The sequence below is a fragment of the Ictidomys tridecemlineatus genome, chromosome 7 (genome assembly GCF_052094955.1).
Source record: "Ictidomys tridecemlineatus isolate mIctTri1 chromosome 7, mIctTri1.hap1, whole genome shotgun sequence".
Classification (NCBI taxonomy): Eukaryota; Metazoa; Chordata; class Mammalia; order Rodentia; family Sciuridae; genus Ictidomys; species Ictidomys tridecemlineatus.
The window spans coordinates 86,554,470-86,565,773 of record NC_135483.1 but is presented as its reverse complement, the minus strand read 5'-3'; positions in this window follow the sequence as shown (position 1 = coordinate 86,565,773).

Below are 11,304 nucleotides of genomic sequence, written 5' to 3'. Positions count from 1 at the left end.
CCTTTCAGCTAGTCATTTGGGGCGATGATTTTATGATCCCCAAAATCAATATGAAATAAAACTCTCATACAGCATCACTCTCTTAAGGAAGAGAATACATAAAAATATGTCCATAAATTTGATTATAGTCATTTCGAGTAAATGTTTTCATTTATATTGATTTAAAAACAGATTTTAATCACATTAAACTAAACAGCGTCCCACCCCCCAAGGAATTCTTTAATATACAAATGCTCCATTTCAAACAAATAAAAGAGGAAAACATTTCTGATGTACACTGGCATAGTCTTGCCTATAGCTTCTTTATGCTAAGTGTGGGAATCACTGGAAACTCATCTTTTCAGAATGAAATTTCCTGGTCACCACACTCCTCAAGGGTAGGACAATTTTGAGCTGTTGGGAATTCATTAATGAAAGCAGACATTGACCCAGCTCAGGAGAATCAACCTCTTACCTCCCACCTGCTGCACACTTGAACACACACACAAACAACACACACACATTTTCTTCTTTATTTCCTTTTCTTTTTAATATTTTTTTAGTTGTCAATGGACCTTTATATTTTATTTATATGTGGTGCTGAGAATTGAACCCAGTGACACACACATGCTAGGCAAGCACTTTACCACTGAGCTACAACCCCAGCCCTCCTTTCTTTCTTAAAAGAATGTCTAAGTGCACAGTGAAGGAGAGCATCAAATTCTGTATGAGGAGTACAGATAGAGGCGCTAAGATGTCCTCCAATAAAGAAAGCAGCATTACTGACTTTATTCAGCATTTCCCCCATCTTCCTCGGTCACCAAACCTTCCTTCCATGAAAGGCCTATTAACAGCCAACTCCACTAATCTTTCAGGTGCAGACCTGGGGAAATCACCCTGAACAACCAACCACCTGTCCCAGCTCCTTGCCAGAAACTTCCACATAGAATCAGTAGTGCAGGGCGGGTCATCAAAGAAGGACCCAATTCTGCACTAATGATATCTGTTTTGTATAGAGGACTTTCCTCCCAGAGACAAATGCCAAGAAACCAATGAAATTATTAAAATCTAGGTGGTTCAACAGTTAAAATGACTGTAAAAGTCTCTCAATGTCTGAAATTAATTCCTGTTGTAAATGTCCCTACCAAAAGAAGACATACATCACACCTGTGAGTTGCAGAGATATAAATTCATGATCAGTTGTGATAAATGGTGAGACTGGTGGCTTTTTTGATGAATAACTCTCTGTCTCAATCAAATTCCAAGACCATAAACATGGATTCTAGTAACTGTATTTATGACTACTATTTTACAGACAAAAATCTAAAATCAATTAATATATTTCTAATTATTATATTGCCTGTCCTGACACATAAATCTATTCTTTTCTGTAATGAGAAGAGAAATAAAGTATCAAATATTCCTTTTTACTCCCATGTTAAGTATTCCACAATACACTAAAGTGTCTTTGAACAGTGAAAGTGTGTGTGTGTGTTCCACTATTTCTATCAAAGCTTTACCTAATTAAAAATAGAATACCTAAGTATCATGTAATTAATACTAAAGAACACTACAAATGCTCTTAATATTTTGTAAAGCATTCTACAAATGGCAGAACTCATTGGAAACCAATGTAAGGAAAATTATTTACATAGGAATCTTATACATTTTAGAATCATCTGTGTGAGGAGAATTTTTAAAAAATAATTTAGTACAAGAAAATCACCATGTATTTAAATAAGCAAAAAGGAAATATAAGCAAAATAAAATAACATCACATAGTTCTCAGACCACTGAAAAATTAATATTTAAGAAATGAAGTGTGGTGATTCTTTTTGCTCTGAAATAGCAAGCTTTAATAATCTTTGGCTATTTTATTAGCATTTAAATTAAAAATGTTTTTATATACTAATGATGTTGAACACTACAGTTTTGATAAGCAAGTGTTTTCCTCTTAGTGGAGGTGAAGAATAGTGCTGGGGATTGAACCAGGGTTCTCATACATGCTAGGCAAGAACTCTACCACAGAGCCACAACCCCAGCCACCATCTTTCCTTTTGAAAATGCAGTCTTTATTTCTAAAATAGAAATGGGATTTCCCAAACCTACTCCTTTTCTATATAGATGGAGACCTGGAAAATGCAGTATCAATCAGGGATGTTAGACTCAAAATCTAAAGGAGAAACTTAAAAGTAAAAATGTCTCCAAAAAATGAAGTCTCCTTAACAGTATCCACTGCACAAACTAAATTGTCCCATAATTATTGGATTGGGAAAAAATCCAGAGCAGGAGAAAGATGCATCTCCTATAACCTTCATTATCAATTTTCCAGATTTCAGCTTTTAACTGCAGGAACAGAGAGAGCTAAAATAACATATCTACATACAATTTAAGATGACATGTCAATCCTTGGGTATAATACTATCCTTCCAATTAAGTATGTGTGTTTCCGTGTGTGTGTGTGTGTGTGTGTGTGTGTTTGTGTGTGTGTGTGTGTGTATTTCTGGGTGGCCCTGGTATATGAATAATCTTATACATTGTCAAGCTCTTGGAAATAGATAGACCTATGGGTCTATCTATTAACAGCATGATAAACATATTTGGTCTTGGTATGTTTGACCTTCAGTGGCTATCACTGATAATAAAATTTCACTTTCAGAAGAAAAGAGACTCTGAACTTCCAGGAACAGTGACCAGATGAATCCATCTTTAAAATCACACATGTACAAGAGGGCTGGCAATGACGACCAATCTGCGCTGTGGAAAGTTAAGGCACTAGAAAAGGAAGAGATAAACAGACTTGCCTTTAAACCCCAACAAGATGCAATTTGGGTCTAACCTGGACACAAAGTTGAAAACTTGACTTTCAGAGGAATCTGTGGCCATTACTACATTTATGGAACTCATCAAATATTAAGGTGGTGGCACATGACCCCCAAAAAAAATGATCTGTCAATCACCATTCATAGCTCTATTTCCCAATGCACCCCCTTTGTTAAAGACATCCTTTAAGAAGTGCTATTCCTCTCGAAACCCTGAAGTGACTTGTCAAGGTTTACCACTGGATGACTATAAATTATCTCATGGTACTGCAATGAAATGGTAAGCTGATTCTTCAGGGTCCTTCATGGTTAGTGATACTAAAATGGATATTATTTTCTAACAGCCTCTTAGATCAAAGAGTTGGTACATGAATAGTCATCAGGGATCTCAAAAATAACACAACAAAGATAAAAGCAATCTCACCACTACCATCCTTTGTCACCTCCACGTGACAGGAGATGAAGGATTCTCATGGTGATCAGAAGGGTGATTCATGCCATGATGGTTTCATGCAGTGACTTTTGCAATATTCAGCTTATCAACTTTCCATTTGGATTCTCCATTCTTGAGAGACTGGACTGAATCCCAGGCCACTCACTTGCTACTGTAATGCATCAGCCCTCCTGCACAATATAGTCTGCTCTGCTCTTGCCACACAACACTCACTCAAGAAAAAATCTGGGTCAATAACTGGTTAGTCAATGTTTAACTCTCACAACATCATGATGACTAAGTGCACAGAAGGGATGAATTCTGGTGAGCTTCTAGACCAAGATTCCTCAACCCTGGGACTCTAGGCATTTGAGACCACATAATTCTTTCGAATAAGGACCGTTCTATGAATCTTAAGATGCTGAATAGGATTTTGTGCCTCTATCAAAAATAACAGTTACCTATTCAGTCACCCCCAATTGTCACAACAACAACAAAAAAAAAAAAACAAGGGGCTGGGGATGTGGCTCAAGCGGTAGCGCGCTTGCCTGGCATGCGCGCGGCCCGGGTTCGATCCTCAGCACCACATACCAACAGGGATGTTGTGTCTGCCGAGAACTAAAAAATAAATATTAAAAAAATTCTCTCTCTCTCTCTCTCTCTCTCTCTCTCCTCTCTCACTCTCTTAAAAAAAAAAAAAAAAAAAAAACAATATTTTCAGGGGCCGGTCTCAATAAAGCATGACTGTAATTCTAGTAACTCAGGAGGCTTAGGCAGAAGGATTGCAAGTTCAAGTCATCCTTAGCAACTTGGTGAGACCCTGCCTCAAAATGGAAAATATAAAGGACTGACAGTGTATCTGTGTGGCAAGAGACCCCTGGGTTCAATCCCCAGTATGCACCTCCCACACACACAAAAAAAGTGTGTTACCAGAGGGGATAAAATAGTCCCTAATTGAGAACTACTTCTCCAGCACAAAAGAAAACTTTTTGCTCAATCAAACTCCAGAGATAGAGGGTTCCAGAATGAGGCCTAACTAAACTTAAACAAATTTAATCTTTCCAAAGTCACAGTGTCTGCCCCCTTCCCTTAGCCTGGGATGCCCACCCCATGGGATGCATAAGAGGGCTCAGTCCCTCATTACATTTAGGTCTTTGCTCTCATTAGAGAGATCTCTCCAGGTTATAAGAGCACCTTGCTGGCCTCTGCCAGTCTCTATAGCATGACCTGACTTACTTCACGCCCTATGTGAGGAGTCTGCACATTAATTTTGTGTATTTTTCAATGTCCATCTCTACCAGGTAGAAATGGAATTCATGTTATGTTCTCTGTTGCCATCTCGTTTTTAGAACTCAGCTGGCCACCTGGCCAGTGCTTCATAATACTTTCTCAGTGAATGACTCAATGAATGAAGATGGGCAAGAGAAACTGCCATCCCTAAAAACAGCCTACTTCCTGTTAAGTTGCTGATTTATTTAGTCCAAGATGGAGAACCTTGGTGAAAATTATGCACAGGAGCTATAATTTAGCCTCACTTCTTGAGTCCCACAAAGGGGGGTGGGGGGGTCAACATGGGCCACCCTGATCTTAGAAGTTTGCATACTTGGGGCATTTTGCAAGCTTTTCGCGAAGATCACAAAGCAACATCTGGACCTCATGCTTTCCATTGAGGAGAATGTCCCACTCCCCAAATTCAGTCTTGGTGATTGGGAAGGTAGAGTGGACAGTTGGTGGGAGGTTTCTCACTTGCTCCCCAAGAAGCCACTTTCTCTTCCTCAAAAAGAGCACAGCTCTGGGGATTGATAGGAACATCAATTTAGACAGAGTGCCAGGGAGTGGTGACCCGTGCCTGAAGCCCCAGCTACTCACAAGGTTGTAGCAGAACAGGCTGGATAACATAAAGAGAATCGTCTCAAAAAAGAAAAAACAAGAAACAGCACACCAGCCCAGTGCCTGGGACTGAGTCAGTGCTCAGTAACTGTTCATCTACTGGCTCCTCTGTAATGTCTACATCCTCTGAACGGCACTGTCCAACAGAACTTTCTGCAAGGATGAAAACATTCTACACCTGGGTTGGGCAGTCGGGTAGCCACTTGAAATGTGCCCAGTGTGACTGGGGAACTGGATTTTAAATTTCATTTCACTTTAATTAGTTTAAATTTCGATAGCAACCTATATGACCCCTGGCTACATAAGTAGACAGAGAAACTTGAACAGTATAAAGCACTCCAAATTCAGAGATTTGATTTAAATTATTTGCAATGAGGAGGTCGGCCTTCTGAAATCAAATTTCTATTTCTAAAGTAAACAAGCTTCTTTATTTATAACTTCCTTCATTCTGAAGCCCTGTTGGGTTGCCTAACCTTAAAGACCTGGAAAAGTTGCCAAGTGTATCAGCAACCAGAGGGTATTTATCCAATAGCCATTTACTCTGACTTTGGAGTTAAGTCCTGACCAGCCTAAGCCAGTCATGCTAATCTCCTTCTTCTTGACAGAAACTGGTATAGTTAGCCTGAGCAGGTGATCTGGGTCTGGCCAATGGGTTGACTCCACAGGGGGTGGAGTGCTTATTACTTGCTTTTAAATTAAAACCAAGAAAGGGACACTTTTCTATCGCTGGACTTGATAAGTCACCTACTTAACTTCTAGAACTCCTAAAGCCAAGTAAGTGATCCTGAAGACCAAGCATATCTGCGAAAGCAGGGCCAAGTATCCAGAAGACGACAGTGTACCTTACAGATGACAGAGTCAGGATAAAGAGGTGGCCCAGAGTTTCCTTGTGACACGTGAGATAACAAAGGGCCTTGTTAAGCCATATCTGTCAGGGTTATTTTTTCAGAACCTGCTCTTGGAAATGACTTCTGTGAGATTTTAGGAGAAAAAAAAAAATCCTGGTCACGTTGGGAGCGACAGTGTACTCAAGTGACAAAAGGGAAGTGGAACCTCGACTAGTTCTTTCTGGCACAGGAGGTGAGTGACCCAATTGGCTGTGAGTGTGGAAACTTCCTCTTCACACCCTAGTGGATGGTGTGAACAAGGGCAATCTGTACATGAAGAGGCTGTTATAAGACAGCTCATTAGGAGGTGGTGTAAGAACATAAAAGCCACAGGACCTTCAAAAAGTGTCAAAACCACTCCCCAAGAGGAGAGTGGGGACTATGTACTTAACAACAGTGAGAAAAGAGTACCCCCCATTAGCACCGTGAGCTGCAGAAGCAGAAACAATCCCCAAAATGGCTTTGCTCATCCTCAACAGATGTGAGTCGAGCAGCTCAGCAGAGGTTTGTGTTTCATTTCCCTGCTAAAAATTTCTCAATAGCCAATTGATACTGATTGTACTAATGGCATGTACACCTGCTCAAAGGAAGAACAATGTCCTGACGTTTGGAACTACAGGAAGGGATAGGACAGAGAAAAGTGCCAGTGATAACCAGCAGAGCTACTAAATTGTACCTTTGGGAGAAGCAAAGTTTCACACAGCTTCCAAAGGAGCTTATTTTTTCCTCCCAGGGAATGGCCTGCAAACTGGGAGAATGTGAAGCAACATGTACAAGAAACCTGAATCCAGGGCCTGCCCAACTTCCTGGACAATCTCAAGCCCAGACGTGGAGGACAGGGTTGGAAACACATCCAGGACCCTCAACCTATTGCTCGCTGAAATTCCCTCCATCGTGACATGCAGAGATGACATTTAAAACATTTGAGGAACCAGAGGTTTGGGGTGGGTGGTGGGGATGCCTGTGGGGGTCCACTACAGGACCCTGAGGAGACCCCCACCATAGAGGAAGCAGTTTTCTTGAGCAGTGGCAGAGCAGAAATTCAGAGGGGAGGGGGTCACATGTAAACTGTTAAGATTTGTAACTATTCCCTATTTACACATACTAGAGCCAGGACTTACAATGAGCTGTGGTTTCTGAATCAGGACACTAAATATTTTCCTTAATTTGTCAACCAATTCAAGGAATCTCCATACCCTTTGTATTTTTTTATGTTGCAAACCAGTTGAATTGCATGGCAGGAAACAGGTGGCTTTCCCAAGTCCTTCCAAAATGCTTAGAAGACTTTCCATAGAAGAAAACCTATGCCTACCCAACTGGAATACCAGCTGCACAACTGTTTAGATAGAAGTTGTCTTTAAAATGGCCCACTTTTAGTAAAGTCTTAACTAGACTTTAATAGGAAACAGAGCACACCCCAAATGGAAAACTAGCAGGGCTTGCTAAATAGAAGGAGTACCAGGAAACGATGCAATGCAGATGGTCAAGCTTTCACATACTCTCCCTGCTAAAGACTCTGAGCCAGTCCAATTGCTTTTTGGTGAAAAGAGCCATTAGCAAGTAATCACAAGGTGCTAAAGATGTATCCCTACCAGAGTTTCTCTTTGATTAAAAATCCATGCAAGAAGAAATGACTGTATCACATTTATTATGTCAAATCCTTGTAGCACAATAGTCACATCCAATGTTAAAGTTAGTGAAAATATATGGTAGAGAGGTATTAATGAAAAGTGAGTATTCCAAAAGTTACTACCAAGTATTTCACAAAAAGGGAAGATTCTAAACTACGTGCATACTACTGTTGAGTTGTTTTTTTTTTTTTTTTTTTTTTTTTTTTTTTTTTTTTTTTTTTTAATCTATAGGTCTTTGTTACGTAATAGGAAACGGGGTTTAAAGTAAAAGAAACATTTCTGTTTTAACAGCATGAAAATTAACCCAAATATACAAGTCTGAAGGCTGCTGATCTCAAATAAGTTTGGTCATAAAAGAGTACCACCAGATGAGAGGTAAAGGTGAGGATCATTTTAGAATCAGTCAACAAACCCCTGGAGCATAGCACTGTCACTCAAAGAAGACTCCAGGTGCTATGGTTTTGATCTTGAACACCCCCAAAGGCTGATGTATTAAAGGCTTGGTCACTAACCTGTGACATTGCTGTAAGCAGGTAAAACCTTTAAAAGGAGAGGGTCTAAGGGCTGGGAATGTAGCTCTGTGGTAGAGTGCTTGCCTAGCAAATTTAAGGCCCTGGGTTTGATCGTCACCAAAAGACAGATGGATGGATGGATGGATGGATGGATGGATGGATGGATGGATGGATGGATGGATGGATGGATCTATTGGGAAGAAGTTGGGATCTATTGGGAAGAAGTTATCTCATTAAGGGAGTGCCAATGAAGGGAATACTAGACCCTCTCGATGGCTTCCCAGCTACTATGAGGTAAGCACCTTCCTTTACCACTCACCACCACCAAGATGCAATGCCTACTCAAGGGCCCAGAACAACAGAGGAATCTCTGAAACTATGCACCAAATTAACCTTTCTTTTTGTAAGTTGATTGGCTTGGGCCTTTTGTCACAGTAACAGATAACTGACTAATTCAACAGATGAACAGACCACTTAAGACACATTTTTAATCCCAGTAACTTAACCTTGTGATTGAATTAGTTTCTGCATTGAAATAGAAGAAAAAAATTTATGCATACATTAGATGCTTAATCCAGCTACATTCTAGCAATATTAAAAGTTCACAATCCAGTAAAAAAGCTCCCCCATAATTTTATTTATTTTGTTTATTCGTGGCAGTACTAGGCAAGCACTAACCCTGAGCCACATTCTCAGGCCCCTTCCATTGTATTTGAGACAAGGTCTCAATAAGTTGCTAAGGCTGGCCACAGATTTGGGAACCTACTATCTCAGCCTCCCAAGTTTCTGGGATTAAAAACGTGTGTCACTATGGCTGGCCCTCCCTTAACTTGTTACACTACCACCAAGACTACCTTGCCAGGAAAAGTAGGAAGACTTCAACTTAATAATTTCAACAAGGACCAACAAAGTGGTACCCAGCATGACACATACCAATGATATTTTATTTGTCAAAAGAAAATTCTACAAAAGGTAGCTTAACAATATCTGGAGGGAAAGACAAAATTTTCCTTTGTTTTATATCAGCAGAAAGTGGGCTTTGTGAACCAAATCAGATATAATAAACGAGTACATTTTGTCAGGTTACAAAGTAAGACCTGCAGCCTTTAAGGACATCACACAGCATTTGGGAATCTGTTAGGCATGTAGTGGGCCAGGTATACTTTCCCTCCCAACATTTAAATTAATTACATCCTTCCGCCCACCTCCAGGCCTCTCCCCAAGAACTCAGTTTCAAAGATGAGAGAAAAATCATCATTTGAAATTTACAACCAGGAAAAAAAAAAAGAAAGATATTTGACTTTGATCCATCACAGATATGAAAAATATATTCTTAGATATAACTCTCTGTGTGCCTTCTGTAGATCCACTAAACTTATAGATTAATGAATATAAGGATTTATGTAATGTCAAAGTAAATATTGACCTTATCTCTGCCTGGGTCAATATTTACTGCTTTGCCCAATAAATCTCCATGTTCATTTTCACACTGAGTCAATATCAGTTCATTAATTTCTGCATGGTTCGCATCAGCGTTTTATAAAATTTGAATTGCCGGTGAAAACATCCACCTTAAAAAAAAAAAAAAAAAAACTAGATACAGCCAATTAAAGAGAGAAAAAGGCTTTTGCTTTCCCTCTGGCTTCCCTCTTCAGCTGGGCACAGTGGCACACACCTGTAATCCCAGGGGCTTGGGAGGCAGAAGGACTGACAGTTCAAAGCTAGCCCTAACCCTAAGAAAGGCCCTCTGCAATTAAGTGAGATCCTTTTACAAAATAAAAACATTTTAAAAGACCTAGGGATGTGGCTCAGAAGATAAGTGCCTCTGGGTTCAATCCCTGGTACCCCCCCCCAAAATTATATGCATTTTACACACACAAATACATGGGGGCTGGGGTTGTAGCTCAGTGGTAGAGTGCTTGCCTAGCATGTGTGAGGCACTGGATTCGATCCTCAACACCACATATAAATAAATGTTTTGTGTCCATGTACAACTAAAAATTTTTCACTATAAATACATACTTTATTTTATATATTAATAAAATGAAATGTATTATGTATTTTTCAAAATAATATATATAAGTTTCCATATTATGGATATATTGGTAATAAGAAACTTGATTCTTGATATACTTTCATAAAATATTGAACAATTTTAGAAATGAGAATGTAAAGATGCAATACATCTCACTTCTCAGTAATACCCCCACAATTAACTTTGGTGGCCAGTCTCCAAAATTCTTGACTGTATTCATGAAGAGGACAATTTTACCCATATTATCTTAACTCCTCCTCTAGCTCGACCTACTTTGTTTTGGTGGCTGTTAGGTAAGTGTTTCACCATAACAATGTACTATAAGTACCCAAATCCCTCCTGATGGTCATTTAGATTGCTCAACACAGTGTCACTTAGGGGACATGCACAAGTATATCTAAAATATAAGTCCCTAAAAGCAGAAGCGCTGGAGGAAAGACTATCAACATTTAATTTTTTCCACAGATGTTACCAAAAAGCCCTCCAAAAAGGCTTCATCAAAATTCTCAGCCTTCTATTTGCTGGTGTTTCAAAAGCCCCATTACCGCTGCATCATCACAGACGCAAAGCACTTGATACCAATGCCACATTAGACGATAGTTCCTCCTCCTACCCATCAGCATCCATGAACTTTACAAACGCTTATGAAACTAGCTCCAGGAGTAGCAAGGATTCAAATACAGCTTGGGAGAAAGAAGGGAAAAATACCTAAGCTGAGAAAACAACTTCTTTCAAATGGTAAGGGAAAAAAAAAAAAGGCAAAGTGGCCCAGTACTGAGACAAGTTAAAGGTCCCCAAAGCCAATGTTGGCACATTTTTTTCCCTTATATACTGAAAGCCCTGATGAATATGGGACCATGTAGTTTTTTTGACTCATTCTTTTTATCCCTATTAACACAGATCGAACACGAAAGAAGAAGAATACCAACAGGAAGACAGTTTGTCCTACAATGTGTTCCCTAGTTTGAGGGCCTCCTACCCCCAAAACATGGAGATAGGAACACGGATCGAGGAAGATTAATTACAGAAAAAGGTACTACTCAAAGAACGACGAGACTCAAGAACACAGGATGGGCAGAACACTGCAACGCATCTTAATTGGTTCAAGCCCAAAC